The sequence below is a fragment of the Lutjanus erythropterus genome, chromosome 12, assembly GCF_056507025.1.
Source record: "Lutjanus erythropterus isolate fLutEry1 chromosome 12, fLutEry1.hap2, whole genome shotgun sequence".
Classification (NCBI taxonomy): Eukaryota; Metazoa; Chordata; class Actinopteri; order Lutjaniformes; family Lutjanidae; genus Lutjanus; species Lutjanus erythropterus.
Window position 1 is genome coordinate 26,135,819 of NC_139328.1, and position 16,422 is coordinate 26,152,240.

The 16,422-nt window shown below is 38.8% G+C and overlaps 1 protein-coding gene across 1 annotated transcript in view; it reads right to left on the minus strand.

Moving 5' to 3' along the window:
- Positions 1-16,422, minus strand: part of LOC146318071 (receptor-type tyrosine-protein phosphatase N2-like) — a 299,017-nt gene that overhangs the window by 114,907 nt on the left and 167,688 nt on the right. The window lies entirely within an intron of this gene.

Below are 16,422 nucleotides of genomic sequence, written 5' to 3' on the forward strand. Positions count from 1 at the left end.
GCCACGCAGTGTGTGGTGCTGCTGTGCCCATCACCGGGAGGAGAAGGGATTTGGGGAAGGCAGATGTGCAGATGAAGAAGAACATAGCAACAACACACAAATAACAACCAACCAATTTGTTCAAACGTACTTTGTGAATGTTTTTTTTCTTTATCTGGTTCTGTTTTGTCAGGCAAACACATTCTTATTTTAAATTTTGTTAAGAAAAAAGGTTTATTTTTTAACCCCCATGAACTCTTAACTTGCTATAAAGTTGGTAAAACAATTTTATCTGACAGTATCACAAACATGATTTATACCTTTTCTTTGAAGCTATATTATATTCCAATGTTTGACAAAATATGAAAACCTGTCATCTCAAAAACTCAATCTGAAATCTGAAAATCTATTTAAATGGCTCCAAAAAGAAGCTAGTAAGTGGGCCTTGAGTTGAGAACTGTCTTTTGCCAAACTACATTCAGGAATCAGTTCAGAGTATTGGAGTACTGTATGAAGTTACAACAGCTAAGCAAGCTGTTGATGGTCAAACACCACCAAGTTGTAAGCTGGCTGCCTATCAAACCATGATTTCTCATTTTCTGTTTCTACATGAAACAGAAAGGAGAGTGTCCTTTGGAGGTTTTCTTGCCGGGTTTGGCTCCCGGTACTCCAAAGGCTGAGTCGCCTAACTTAGCTGTATGGTTTGAGTTAACTAGCCAACAGTACTACAGTTAGTGGTTAAAGTCTGTGTTAAGCAATAATAAATATGTGTTCTGAGTTTGTCATGCCACAGAAACATGGTATCAAACACCCAGCTAAATTTGATGATTTAAAAAAAAAAAAATCACCAAGAAAAATTAGGTCTAAAACTGCTCCGTCTAGCAGCTTTACTGGACTTGTCCAATCATGTTTGCCACCAGAGCCAGAGGACGGTGACCTATCAATTCGTCTGAGAATCAACTTTCCTCCTCCTGTTGGGGAAGGTGGTGGGTGGCAGTGTTGCTGCTGAGTTAGTTCGCAGGGCTTATGTAGTGTTAGGGGACCATGGTTCGATTACATCAAACTATATTTTAGGTCCACCCAAAATATCCTGACACACAGAAATCATGACAAACAGTCACAAGTATTTTCTATTTTCTATGTATGTGTATAATGTGTTTACAAGAAAGGCTCTGACTTTACTTCACGCAGACTTTATGGTAACTACTTTAGCAACAAGTAAAGCTATCTTTCCACCAAGGAAACTCTGATGTGATCTAAAAGGGTAAAAGGCCTTTTTCATTTAATCTTGACTTTAAATACAGAAGATTTAATGTCTAGGTGTGGACATTTTGGGGTCTCTAAGACATCTTTAATAGAGCTAGCTTGGCAAAAGAAAGTAATGTAACTAGGTATGGTTTGGGATTGTGGACTGTTTTGTTTGTTTTTTGTAGTTTGTTTGTGTTTTTGTCTCTTGATAAACATGCACACACATCCTGCTCTTCTTCCTCACTTGCTGATACTGTTTATGTTAACGAGTGATTGGACAACACAGCCAACTACCATCATACCGAGATGCCACTGGCTAATCAGGCGTGAGACGTAGTTAATAAGACAGGCCATTTCAGAGTATCAGGCCATTTGCTCAATGATGTGTGCAGACAACAGTGTTGCAGTGTGTCGTCCAGTCTAAATTACAGCTCAGTATTCAGGACATTAGACTGAGTCTACAGGTGCATAATATCAAGCTTGATGCTGTTGTCATTACACACGGCGGCACCTTGTTTGCTGCAGCAGAGCCTCTCGGGAGTGCATTTTGTTTGAGCGAACAAGAGATCCAGACTGTCGAGGTGTATTGAAATTCTGGGCTTTCATTTTCCTACCTCTTTTTTTTTTTCTGGGTGACCTCAACTGTACCTAACAGCCCATTTAGCGCCTGGGGAAAATAGGGGAGAGGGTGTGAGCCTTGTATGCCAGCTGTCTGTAGTGTCATGCTGTTTGCCAGAAAGCCCAGCGGGTGTCCAGAGTCCCTGTAAGCAGCCGGCCGGTCTGCTCAAGTGCAGCTTGGAGAACAATGTGAGCTGTAAGTACAGCAGAGGGGAGAATCCAGACCAGGTATGAAGCTGAACACAGATATGCTACAGTGCAGGGACAAACATGGATAACGAGGAAATGACACTTTACTTTTATTTTTACTGTGCTTAAAAAAAAGTATGTGCACAGTTTGAAACATGATCTATGACATCACTCACAGGCTACTGAAGCAACAAGTGTTCATGCCTCAACAATCATATAAGGAAAATTATTATTTCTTTCCAATCTGGCTGTTCAAAAACAACTAACATGAGTGTTTTATTATCTACCACCTCCATGATTAAGGTTTTGCTAGGTTTAAGCAACAAAAACTACTTGGTAAGGTTATGGTAGTTATGGTAGTCCTCAAATTTATTACTCAAAGGTCTGCATCTGATTTTTATTTGGTCAGAGTTCTGAAATGAATGGCAATAACTAAATACATTTAAACTTAACTTAAGCAACTTAACTTAAGCAACATACGTTCAAAAAGTAATTCATTAGCTTCAGATGCTTCAGCATGAAACTGAGACAGACTTGACTCAAACAGTTAGTCCATCTATCTCTGACTCAGACATATTTACGTTACAAGTTGTTGAAAACGTGTACTAGAGAAAATAGAGCTGATTTAGGAGTCCATAGTGAATTCTCTGGTGTAAGGCTAATGCCTGAACTTGGCAGCAACAATACACAAGCAGTTAATATTGCCATGACAACACAAATAACTTGAAAATAGATTAAATAAGCCACACACAAGGTAAAAGGTATGGGCTTGGGCTGGATTGACTTTCCGCACACCTTGGTCAAGACTATGAGAAGTCCTGGTTTAAAGAAACCAACGTTCGTTGTCAGTAAGGCTACAAAATGTCAAAATGTTCTCAGACATCAACGTCTCATCCTTTGTGTATGAAAACATCTGTCACCATATAAGATTTTAAAATTGTAAGTCACAGAACTTGTGCTTTTGCAACACTAGATAGACTATCAGTGGACCACTACGACCTCCACAGACCAACACGAGTAGCCAAGCTAGCACTACCATTAGCAAGATAATTTTTCTAGTTTACTGACTACCAGCTGACCACTGGTGGCTGAGTGTTATCTCGCAGACTACATCAGTGAAGTTTCACTCTGGTGAAAACAGGGGCCATGGTGGAAAAACATAAACACAATCACAGTCCCCTGAAACTCTCCAGTGAAGCTATTATTTTATGAGGGAACGCCCATCATATAAACTTGCTGTGTGCAACTCAGTGTGAGATTTAACCTCAATCCGATGAGGTTCCCACAGATCCCAGAGGTATAATTTTTGTCATATCTCACAAGTGCTGAATTCCGTCCGTCCGTCCGTCCTTCCTTTTTTTTTTTTTTTTTTTTTTTTTGACTTTGAATTTGTTCCTTATGACTTCACACCATTTTTTTCTTTTTCTGTTTTCAATCAGTGCTGTACTGGAGTCCTGGGGGATCCCAATCAAAAACACCCAATTCAGCTCATGTAGTCCTAATAGATGGAACTTTATTGATTACATGTTTGCCATAGGACCTACGTAAGTGCATTTACCATACACTTTCAGGGGGGTGGGGGCACTCTGTCACTCACTTTGAAGGAGACAGACACAGATGCAGCACATAGATTTCCTCATGGCGTTCTCTATTTTTGTTGACATAACATGCAAAATAACTGCAAATTTCACATAACTAATAATAATGATGTAAAGAAACATGTCAACAATTTGCCATGATGATTAAACAAAAACATAACCAACTAAATATAAATTAATTCTGCAAAGAGAAAAGTGCAGGTTTTTTTTTTTCAGCTGCAGTCAGGGTGGAACCTCTGTCAGTTACTGTTCAATATTTCCTGATGAAAGGTCAATACTGACGCAGCAAACTGCTCTAACTAGAGACCTTATACCACCACTAAAGCTGTGCAATCTGCAAAATCAAAATAATTTATAACTACAGTAAGAAAAAAAAAGATGAGGATATGTTAAAAAAAATTACAAATTAGTTTTTTCCTCAATCTAAACAAAATACAATTTTTGCTTGTTCAACAGCTTTAAGCCAAATTTAATTGAAATCTAGTCATATATTAGCCTAATAAATAAATGTGACCAAAAATATATGCTGACCTCCATTTCTATTGGTAAGCAAATTGTCCTCTGCAGCCAGGTAGGCCACACACTATGACTGACACCTGGGACATATCCCAGCATGCATCTGGTCCTAAGGGCCCCCGCAGTGAGCTGACATTACCATATCAAAGGCCATTCGGGCGCCGTGTCTCGGCCAGAGAGAAAAAGAAGAGCCAGCACTTCAACAGCCTCTCGATTCAATTTTTCACAGGGAGCCATTTGAATATCTATGGCAGGAGATGCAGATGGATGCACAAGTGTGTATGCACACAAACACACACACACGTAGACGTATACACACACTCAGGTGCACCCTTACACTCACACATGCAGGTACTATATGCATGTATGTATACAAGCTCATAGTCATGCCTTTGTTCTGATCTTCTGATTTATTTTCCTCTTTGTGATGAAAATTAAAGGTAGAACAGGGCACCATGGTGAACAGACAACCTTGATCCAGTGCGTGTGAGTGTGTGTGCTTCATGAATATTCCCTTTCAAATCCAGCTCTGTTTTCAGGCACCTGGGCAGGCAGCAAACAACAATACTGTGTCATTACGAGCGATGCTATCACTCTGCTCTCCTCCAACCACAGCAACCACAGACAGGAATATATTCTCAGTGAAATCATGAAAGCCGTTCATTGTGGCTCAGTGGGCAGAGCAGGACAACAAACAACGCTGCCAGGGTGAGGGGTTCTATTCAACAACCCCTCCTGCAATATTGTGAAATGAGGATGAACTCGAAAATCCAGATTATCTGTTGTGGATGCGGATTACGTGGAGATTACATTCCTCCACCATGCGCTGGATAATGTGACAAAAGCGCAAATTGGACGGACTGTTTCTATCTGTTTGTTGCATTAAAGGATTAGCTCACAGTTATGTTTAAACAAGTAAAACAGTTTAAGTTAGAGTTGACATTACAGGCAACTAGAGCAGTAACTGAAGCTGTGGTAAATTTAGAGGTTGTAGTCATGGTTAAAATGAGAAAAGAAGAATCGCAAAATCAATTAAATTTTAAACTTCAAACTTAAACTTTAGATTTTAGACTCTGTTCTTCTTAACAGAAGGTTATATGTAAACCAGTGTAGCTTTATAGTTATCAAATGAGGAAACGGACTTGAAGACAAATATAAATATCTGTCCAGCTGTCTCTTTACTAGTACACATATGTGCTGAAAAATCCACCATATTTATGGTGTATATATATGTATATAATATTCTGAACATTAAACCAACTACAATGAGTGTTTATGAATCAATCTAAATTTAATACTGATGATTCGTGACCTACATACACAAGATTATGCACAAGAATATATTTCTGCATAATTGTTCTTAATGCCTACCATCAGATGCTCCTTGAAGTCAGAGGAAACAAACCTGTGTTTACATTTTCCCATGGAAACTTACAGTAAGTTGTGTGTTACTTAAAAAGAAGCAGGAGGTGATTTTTCTTAAGATAAAAACAAAATATGAATATTCCTTGTAGTATTAGTCCCTCCTTGTAACTGTTGACCTTCTCCAAGACACTAAAGCTGGTATTATACTTTCTGCGCCCACAAATGTGCGAGGGTCCAGAAGGGTTTGTATAATGTAACTTCCATCATCAGAGGTTGTACAAGAAGGCTCTGTGCAGACATCTGTGCACAACCAGTTTGTTGTGACCACATGGCACCACACTGAACGCATCCTTCAAGAGTATTCCAGAGAGTAATGTAAACAAAACTATTACTGTTTGTGGTGCCCACAGTACAGATGTTCCTGGCAGCTAATTTCCCTGTCAATTAAACACAAAATTTAATTCAGATGAGTCTAACAGTGAGAAAATACTCAGACAGCAGTTCAAAGCATTGAACTTCCAAAGTATAATTTACTTGATGTTTTAGGTAGCTGGCATTAGCAGGATGCTAATAACTACGTTACATAGAATAAGGTTGCTCAGCAGATCAAACAAATGGGGCCTTACCAAGTTGAATAATATACAGCGGGGAAACACAACATTCAGAGACAATATTTTCACATCTAACTCTGTGAATTAAGGCTTTATTTCCACCTAACCAGAGTTGGTGGTTGTTGGAACAATGGAAACATGAACCAAGACAATTAAATTACAGGCAAAATGAATGTTTTTGTCACTAGAGTCTTGCGACGTTGAGGACAGCAGTATAACAGCTATTTCTTTGGGTCTGAGTTGCTGGTGCTCTAATGTGACATCTAGTGACAATGAATGTCTTACATGCTTATATAACCTTTAACCTTTAATAGAGCCAGAGTTTGATTTGGCTATTCTGGACTATTGTTGAAACACATCAGTGCCCAGTACCCTGGGCCTAATGTAGATATAAAGGGCTCATTTTAAGGCAACAAAAACACAATGATTCTTATTTTCAAGAGATTATAAAGTAATGAAAACATGGATTATTATATTCAGTTTCTGTTGTACTCTGCCAGTAGGCAGTACGCTTTGAACTTTTACATGTCTGCTCAAGCTCATAATGCATGCAGGAACAAAATCTGAATCTTCAATCAATCTGAAGCAACAAACTAGTGTGTATATGTGTAAATGTGAGTGTTTGTGCCTGCCTGTATTCTTGTGTAGTGTGTTAAGTGGTGATGGAAAGGACCATCGTCTGTTTTTTTTTTTGTTTTGTTTTGTTTTGTTTTGTTTGTTTCATTAGCTTCCTCCCTCCTCCCTGCCTCCCTCTATTTGTGAAATCGCTCTTTCAGACAGATTGGAAGCGCCTTGATTTGCGGTGAACAAAACGAGCCGGCCGGGGTGGAGGGGGATTAGTGCCACTCCAGGACAATTATAATCTGGTTGCTGCCACGGCAACCTTATCTCCTACCTCCCTCCAAACACACACACACACACACTCTCTTAATTGGACGCAAGTCTCAGTGTGGAAACAACAGTGCTGAGTTCGCTGTGGCCTCGATGAGGCCGTACTCAATCGTGAAGCCGCGTGAGGCAGCGGCGGTCAGACTGGAGGAAAATGGAGGGAGCCTGAAGTCATTTAACAAGCAGCAGCAGGTCGTATGAACCTTTATAAAGAACTCAAATGAGAATGTTTGAGATTTTAATGAAGGCTTGTAATCTATCAAAGTCACTGAATAGTCACTGTGTGAGCAATGAGACCCAAACAACATGTTTATCTCCTGATCCAACAAAAGCACTGCTGGGCCTGAAACGGACTGTGTATCATTTAATGTGCTTGGGATTTGCACTCAGTGGCCACTTTATTAGGTACTCTGTTATAATCTAATGCAATCCAATACAATAGCTCTGCCATGAATTCTTCTTTTATGAAGCTTATAAACCGAGTTTTTGTTGACACTGTCGGAGAGGTGATAATTCTGCTTTATATTTATTATATTATACTTTCAGAATAATGCAGTTCAATATGACAGCACCACCCACAATGACACCAGTAATAAAAAAAGGAGAATTCTAACCGACTGTTTCAAGAAAACTTAAAGAAGAACATGGCAGAGCTGTTGTATTGATTGCATTAGGCTGTTTAAGTGTACCTAATAAAGTGGGAAATAAGTGTATAAGTATGGTAAAATTGTTGATGTTGTGTATTTGTATTGAACAGATTATCATTGTATCTTTTGGTTTAGCAAATTGGAATAGTAAAGACATTTTACTTCTGTTGTTAAAACTGTAATGAGTGAAAACAAATAAACACAGTGTTGATCAATCCAGCTGATACCAACAATACCTACATACCAGAATTGGATTGGAACATTTTTTAATTAATTGTTCCCTGAATTTAGTAACTCATAAACTCAAGTTGCTTAATTAAAGGCATCAGTCAGATTTGGGGGAAGTGATTGGCTACTACTGAGCCATTGGCTAGTTTTTATTTCCCCAGTGACATTGTAAGTTTAAGCAGGAAAACTACTTTGGTTAGGTTAAGGGAAAAAAAAAAACATGGTTTATGGTTAAAATAAGTAGCTTTTGTGCCTAAACCTATCCATGTAGTTTTTGAGCCTAAACCTAACCAAACTGTGACTGAAAACTGAAGTTAAAAGTTACATTTAGCCTCACACTAGACATAAAGACCAGTCTCCTGGGTGGTTTTTGACCCTGTTTTAGCCTTGCTAAACCTCTCCTAAGTGCCAGTCTACACTCATGCTCACAGCTGATCAGAGCTAATCAAAGCACAGTAGTAGTAGCCAATCATAGCACAGAAGGGCGGACCTGGGAAAAAAAGACACAAGATGGCTGTTCTTCTACTAAGGGCAAAGGCCTCCTTTCATGGAGGGTAACATGTCAAAATGCCATTTTTCTACAGTAGCCCAGAATGGACAAACTTAACACAGGCTTTAGATAGGGTCTTTTGCCTTTTTCACCAGTTGCAGGGCCACCATAGACTCTCCTATAGGCCTGGAAGGGGATGGTGAGGCAAAGTGTTTTGTAATCTTCAAGTTCACTGCTGGATGCAACTAAATCTGACACACTGATCCTTTGAGACAATTTGTATTTTCCTGTAAAACACCTTCCTGTGGTTGGAGCACAGCAAAATAATTAGATAAAAGAAAGGTAAGGGTGGAGGGTGGAGTCTTTACGTTGGGTAATGATTGAGAGATATAATTTAAAATGTGCCTATGCATGTAATTTTACTTAAATAGCACAGTTTTCTTTTAAACAAAGATACTTACAGGCTAACAAATCATTTTGTTGTGGAAAATCTGATGATAATGTAGATGTCATCCAGATCATTAAAGCAAAGCTCTTTATGACTCAGCAAAGACATAAAGCTGTCCTCCATAAGGGAGAGGGGACAAGGCAGATGAAGAACAGGAATTATGTCACAATCTACACATAAACTAGATGCACAAATTAGTAGCTCGGGGGCATGATTTGTAATTTGAGGGGATTTAAAAACAAACAAATAAACAAAAAGTCTAGCCTACCAGGGTCAAAACAGAGAGAAAGACATGATCCTTTGCATGTTTTCCTGTCACTTGTCGTCAAATCACCTTGTTTGCTACACTTGTCACGTTGCAGATACGTAAACAAAACTATAACTGAATTAAGTGATTCTTAAACCGATGAGTTTCTCTCCGAGAAGTTCAAGATAAAACTGTTTTCAGATATCTTGCTAACAAACTGACATGTCTTGCACGTGTATTTTGCATTTCCCCTGATTTAGTGTTTCCTTTATTTTGTAAATTGCCTGCACTTAGAGCTAGAAAAGCAGATATTTCCACTAAACACATCACATCAATATGCTTACTGAAGCTTCAATGCATTTGCTGTCCTGAATTCCAAAGACCGAAAAAGCAGCGATGAGAAAGGCGAATTACTGCCTCTACTTCTCAGAAACATGATACGTAAGAAATTTGGAAGTGTGGTCACGAATCATGAATGACCCACGAAGAATGAACAGCAGGAGATGTACTGATTCACTCAGAGACAATTGGACATGAAGGCTGCTGAAGGACGACACTTTGACTGCTGCAGTGACCAACCCCATAAGAGACTGTGATGCTGCGTAGTCTGCCTGGTTTCTCAACCTTACCCACATCACACTTCACACACAAACAAACAAGAAAAAAAAGACTATTATACTATTTGGTACAGCCCTACAGATGAATCTAAATTAAATGCAAATATAAAATGTTAAATAAAAGTGACACTGTCAAAACGTCAGTGTGCCTGTTTCAGATACATACAGATAAACCTGTGTTGGACTGAGTAATTTCTCTTGATTTCTTCCTCTACATAAACTTTTATATACTAGAAATGGTTTGGCATGCTACTTTGTAGTGGACAGAGCTTTCAGGTCTGAAAAGTGAATGTGTGAGTGCCTTAAACCTGCTTTTTTTTTCTAATGGCCAGCAGGGGACGACTCCTCCAGTTTCAAAAGGAGGTTTGATTATATGTACCCTTATGGCAAAATGATCCTATTTCTCACCTGATTTACAACCTCCATGAACAGTCTCTTAATGAGTTTATGATTTTAATCCCTAGTTTTAAATAAGTTCATAAATTGTGGTCCCATTTAAAAAAAATTAAAATAAACCATAAAGCAGGGTATGCTTTAGGGCAGAGCTGAGGTGTGACTGTCATTCTCAGTGAGCTCATCCAGTGCAACGCCCCAGGCTCATGAAACTAAGACCAAATCACCAAACTGGGCAGTGCCAATCAAATACGTATCACGTATCGTTCAAATATAGTCGCTTGGTCGCTGATTCCAAAAAAGTTAACAGTCTTAATGCTAAATTCAGAAAAACGGGCAGATATGGAGCATTGCTCCTGTGCAGTGGATGAACTGCTTCATTCATGCTTCAATCAGCTGACTGGTGGTGTTCAGTCATACTAACATAGGTTTAAATAGCAGCCTTTATTAGCTGATACTTCTCACTACAGCTTTTGCTAGTGTTGACCTCACTAAGATTTATTGTTCATGAATCAGAATTAGCTTTATTGACCAAGCATGTGTACACATGCATCTAGATTTTTCTGCTCTCAATGTCCTTAACAAGAAAAAGAAAGCTAAATAAATCAAGTCAAAGAGTAAACACGACTGTCACTGTACGTACACAAGGCAATAATGAAACTCAATATATCAGTCAATTATTTGTAGCTGTAAACAAATGTTAGAAATAGTACAAAGGAAATGGACAGAAATGGAGGGAATGGATGATTATATATACACATATACATGTCTATATACTGTAGTGTGCAGGATTACATTGACAGTCTCACTGAACAATGATATGTGTGTGTTGAAAACAGGATGCTGCATTTAAACTGTAAAATTATGATCTGTAAAAATGTAATCTATAATCAATGTTTTGTTGTTAAGAGGGTTACACTGGACACTGCATGACTGATTTAACTGTTCATCAGAGTGGTCGTTTATGGGAAGAAGCTGTTCTTGTGACTGGTTGTTTTGCCATACATGAATGTATGTTATTAAGGAAGGATTTGTTCACTACTCAGATTTTTCGAGATTTCCCTCAACAGCAGGGCCTTTCTCCCCAAAATCTGAACTGTATACAGATTTGCAATAACTGATCAGTTCCTTAAAGGACCAGTGTGTAATAATTACAGGAATTTATGTACATAAATGAGATATATTATATATAAGTATGTTATTTATTATTATCAATCAACGTAAACTCATAATCTATATGTTCCCGTTACTTTAGAAATAGCCATTTATAGTTACATACTGTCGGGTCGACTTACGGAGATCATCATCCTGCGCTGTCTACGGCAGCGCAGAGCGGACAAACTGCACTAACAGTGAGTCTTGGGAAGCCCATGGCGACCTTACGTAGATGCTGCAGCGTAAACACGGAAGTAGACGGGGAGGATAGACGCGGGTGATTGCTGGCAGACCATTTAGCATTGTGAACCTTGACTGGCACAGTTTTGACAAATGGAGGATAATACATACACTGTACCAGAACAAAAAGCAGCGGACAGTGAATCCCCATCATCCAAGAAGTGGAGACGCGAAGAAAGTAAACGCTAGCGTGACAGGAAATGGCAAAAACACGAATCAACATCGGCACAGCGTTTACACGATGGAAATCGCTGATGGAGGACAAACGTTTTCACAGTAACGCCGAGTTTGCCTCTTTTCTGCTGGACAGGTAATTCATCCTACACACATAATTGTAGTTTGTTGTGAGATAGCTTTCGCTCACCATTTTGTCCGCTGACGGCCACCATACTCTTGGTGAGAGAGGGGCGGTGTCGGGGTAAATCCTCTTAGTTGCAATCTAAGGTTTGAACGTTAAATGCCGCTGGAAATCACACACTTCTCCTTTAACACAATTGTGTTTCCCTTTAATGCCAAACAGGGATGGTCTCCCTCACACCAGGCCACTATGATGTTTTTTCTCTTTCTTTCTTTATTCTGCAAGGCTCTCTAATGGAGTAGAGGTGGATTATCTGCATCTGTATCTGTATCAGTATGTGTCTCACCAACAAAATCATTAGTCTCTGTATCTGTATTCAGATAGAGGACTTGAAGTGGGCATGTTTTAGACCAGAAGTCACAGTAACGTTGGGCAAATGTTGTATTTTCTAACCTAATATTTATTGGCAACACAACTGTTGTGCCTTCAATGCACTGAGTTGATTTCATATTGGCATATAATTGATTATGAAACATATTTCTACATCCTCATACAGTAAGTTTTATGCACTGACCCCCACCAGCATCACTCTTTTAACTAGGGGATAATTTATCAAATTAAAGATTCTGCTTTGTATTAAAAAATACAGTAAATATATATCAGAGATATCCTTCAGTTAAATTCCAATGCTTTTTTCATGAATAATAACAAGCAACTTTGGGGAGAAGAAATATCTGTTTCCATCACATCATTTGTGCTTTCTTGAATAATGTATTTGCATTCAGGTGCAGACCTCTGAAGGAGGTAACCTGACACTTCTCACTACAGCTTTTGCTCATATTAGAATAGTGTTAGAGTGTTAACCTTACTAAGATGAATCAGCATTGGCTTTATTGGCCAAGAATGTGTTCATATATAAAGAATTTAACTGCAGTTTTTCATCACTCTCAACTTACACAAGAGTAGATATGGCTTATTTGGATTTGGTTGCATTCCTATCCAGGAGGTAAATAGACATTAATGCACATGGATTACAAAAGAGATAGAAGTAGGTCAATGCACAGAGACACTTATTTCCAAATACAGACAAACAGAATAAAATGCCATCTTTCTATTCTTAAAATCTGATAACAAAAACCTACCATATAATTCAAAAAGACATTGGTGTTCACAAACTAGGGTTGGGCTGATGGACAATGCCATCGTACGCTGTGATGGCTGACAATCATCAACCACTGAACCTTTTACCATCATAGCGTTGTGATTCAAAAGCCATCTGTATTTATGGTGGTGTGTCCCCTCAGAGTTGCCATAATGCTGCCTTAGTTCCGTTTTTGACATGCAGGAGACAAAAAAAAAAAAAAACAGCTGTTGCTGTTCGTTGCACTATGTTTCCACATTTTTTTTTTTTTTTTTTTAAATACAACTAAGTTAAGGATATGTGGTGCCAAGACAAAGACAGATGCAAACCAATGCAAAAAGAATCATCTTAAACTGCTTACATTTGTGTTTAAGTTGACGTTTCACACGCTGGATTGTCAGGTGCATAAACTTATACAACCCTACAATAATTTATGTTCGGTTTTACTGTTCGACTGTTTAGGTTTTATTGGTTTTATTGCATGCAATTTTTCCCCATTACCTTTGCTGCTGCAACAACTTAATTTCCCCACAGGGATCAATAAACTTCCACGTTATCTTCATTCCAAATATACGCAGGCATCAATGAGAAAATGAGAATTCATTTCTCCGTCTGCAAAACACACCCAGCGCTCAAACCTGCAGGCCTGTTCAAAATTTCCTCACAGCCCACAAGAAAACAAATCGTCTCCTCTGCACTCTTGAGAAACTAACTTTTCTTTTTTTTTTGTATTTTTAACCTGTCAGCTGTGATGTAGTATGCTAATATTCTTATTTTACAGCGTATGATAAAACTATAATAAACACCGTATGGGGTGATGATGGATGTTTTGTTGCAGGTTGTGACTCGCCGACTTGTTTTTTTCCATTCCTCTATCTGGCAGGCTGTGATGGAGGGATTTTCTCTGCTTTTCCCCCCTCTCTTTCTTACAACAGAGCTTCGATTGGCCATAATTGGCTCCTGTTTGCAGCTAGGTATTGATCAACTCAATAGACCCTCCATTCCACCCTTCCTCCTCCTCCTCCTCCTCCACCCTCACAACCTCTCTCTCCCTCATTCTCCTTACTTCCCTCCTCCTCCCTTTCTTTTCCAGCCGTTTCTCTCTCAGAGCTCGCTGCTGCCACTTTGATAAGCATGGTGAATGGCGTGCCGTCATCGGTGCAGACTAACTCTTGAATCAATAGGCGAGTGCAGACGCTCAGCAGTCTATTTCCCACAGAGCTGGTGGAGAATAGCAATGCTACGAGTTGAAAACCAAGAGGGAGAGAGTTTCAGATTGAAAGAGAGAGGTGGCAGGGATGGAGAAGTGGGTGCCAAACATCAGTATGTCAGATATTTTTCTTGAGATGCTGCTTACTTTTTTTATTTTGTTACTTTGTTATTCATTGATTTGAAGTACAATTACGAAGGATGTACTCCAAACAGTGAGTGACAAAACGAGAGAAAAGAATGAGAGGAAGGGAATTTAGTTCTTCAGAAAGTAAAAAAAAAAAAAAAAAAGAAAGAAATTTAAACAATAATCTGTCTTTCAGGGCTGCAACTAATGGTTATTATAGATTAACCTGCCAGTTATTTTCACACTTAATCAATTAAATGTTTAGTCTATAAAAATGTTTTTAAAAAAACTTAAAAAATTGCTCACAATCATAGTGTCTTTGTCTAACAGACAGTCCAAAACCTAAATACTCATCTACTGTCATAAATGACAAAGAAAAGCAGCATATCCTCAAGTTTAATTTTTTGCTTGAAAAAAGTATTTAAACAATTAATCAAGTAAATCGAAACAGTTGAAAAATGATTTCTTCTGATTGATTAATCTACTAATATTTGCAGCTCTAGCGTCCTTCCAGAAAACCTCAGCTACTCAGCTAGCTAGGCTCAAGTGCCAAGATCTTCTATCAAACATAAAACAGTGAGCAATGCAAGATATCAATATGGATCTGAAATGTTGTGTGTGTGTGTGTGTGTGTGTGTGTGTGTGTGTGTGTGTGTGTGTGTGTGTGTGTGTGTGTAAAATGCATGAACTGCACCTTTAGAAAATATTTTTTTCATACTTTCATGTGGGACACCCCTGTCCACATACTTTTGTATACTTCTGTACCCTGCTTAAAGCAGGTATTAAAATGTGATCTGTGTCTGAACACGTTATTAAGGAGGAATAAATGCATTTTAATTTAAGGTCCAAAGGTGTCACGATCAGATCTGACTGACATCTGGAGGTAGCCTGGCTTCTCAGGTAGTTCTAAACACTGCATACAACGTGTTGGCATCCGTTCATACGTAATAGATTTAGCTAAAATAAAAAAAAGGCTGTTGTTCAAATTTAGAGAGTGAGCAAGAAGAAAGCATCAAAGAGACACTGTCTCTGATTGCTGATTATACATCTGTTCTGTGCCAATGAAAGCTCCAAAAGATCCGTTATTCAACAGAGCTGCGTGAAAAATAAATGCAATACAGAAATGAATGACAAGCAAAAAATTACTGTTTGACAGTGTGTGGTGAACTCATCTGTGCAGCTGATCTGCTGTTAACAAGGCATATAATTTATCTAGTCACTAAGTAGCCTACACGCTGATACTGCAGCACACGAGGACCAACTAACACAATATTTTTTTTATCCTAAACAAGGAATAACTTAATGTATTACATTTGCCAAACTTACAAGGGGAGGCAAATGATTACAAATACGTGTTTGTGTTTCACAAGGTTTAGCAAGTTTTCCATAACTAAGCAACTCAAAAAACTCTGCGCTTATTTAAGGGTGTCTGGGGCTGATTTACCACCATCTCACATTACTAATGCTCAGATTTTGAGCTGGACGACTTAGATCCAATTTCAATGAGGATAACAAGAATGCATTAAAAATAGCAGGTGCAAATGCTAAGACAGGATCAGATAATTTATTATCTGGATAATGTATCTGAATACAGATCGGGTGCAACTGGGGTTTGGTCTGGTCTGCCTTTTTTCCATGGTTTGGTCTATTCCCCTTGATTCAATGAAGGCAAAAGCTGCAGAACCACACAACACAATGCCGGAGCATGCATTGATATTTTAGACAATAGTGTGCTTCCAACAGTTTATATTTGTCCCTTTCCTGTTTCACCATGACATTGCCTCCAATCACAAAGTCAGGCCCATAAAGAAATGTTTTTCCCAGTTTGGTGTGGAAGAACTTGACTGAGCCCTGACCTCAACCCCAACCAATCTAACACCTTTGGGATGAACTGGGACACCAACTGTGAGCCACACCTCATCACCCAACATCAGTGTTGAACCTCACTAATACTCCTGTGGCTGAATGGGAGCAAATCCCTGCAGCAAGGCTCCAAAAGCATAGATGCTGCATTACAGAGGCAGTAAATTAATGCTTGTGGTTGGGGTTTTCCACATACTTTTGGACCTTCAGTGTAGGATGATTCTGATTCCACTGGGTTGAACTCATATCTTGATGTGTTACTAATGTTCCAAACCACTTGATTTAAATTGGAAGTGAATCCAAAGTG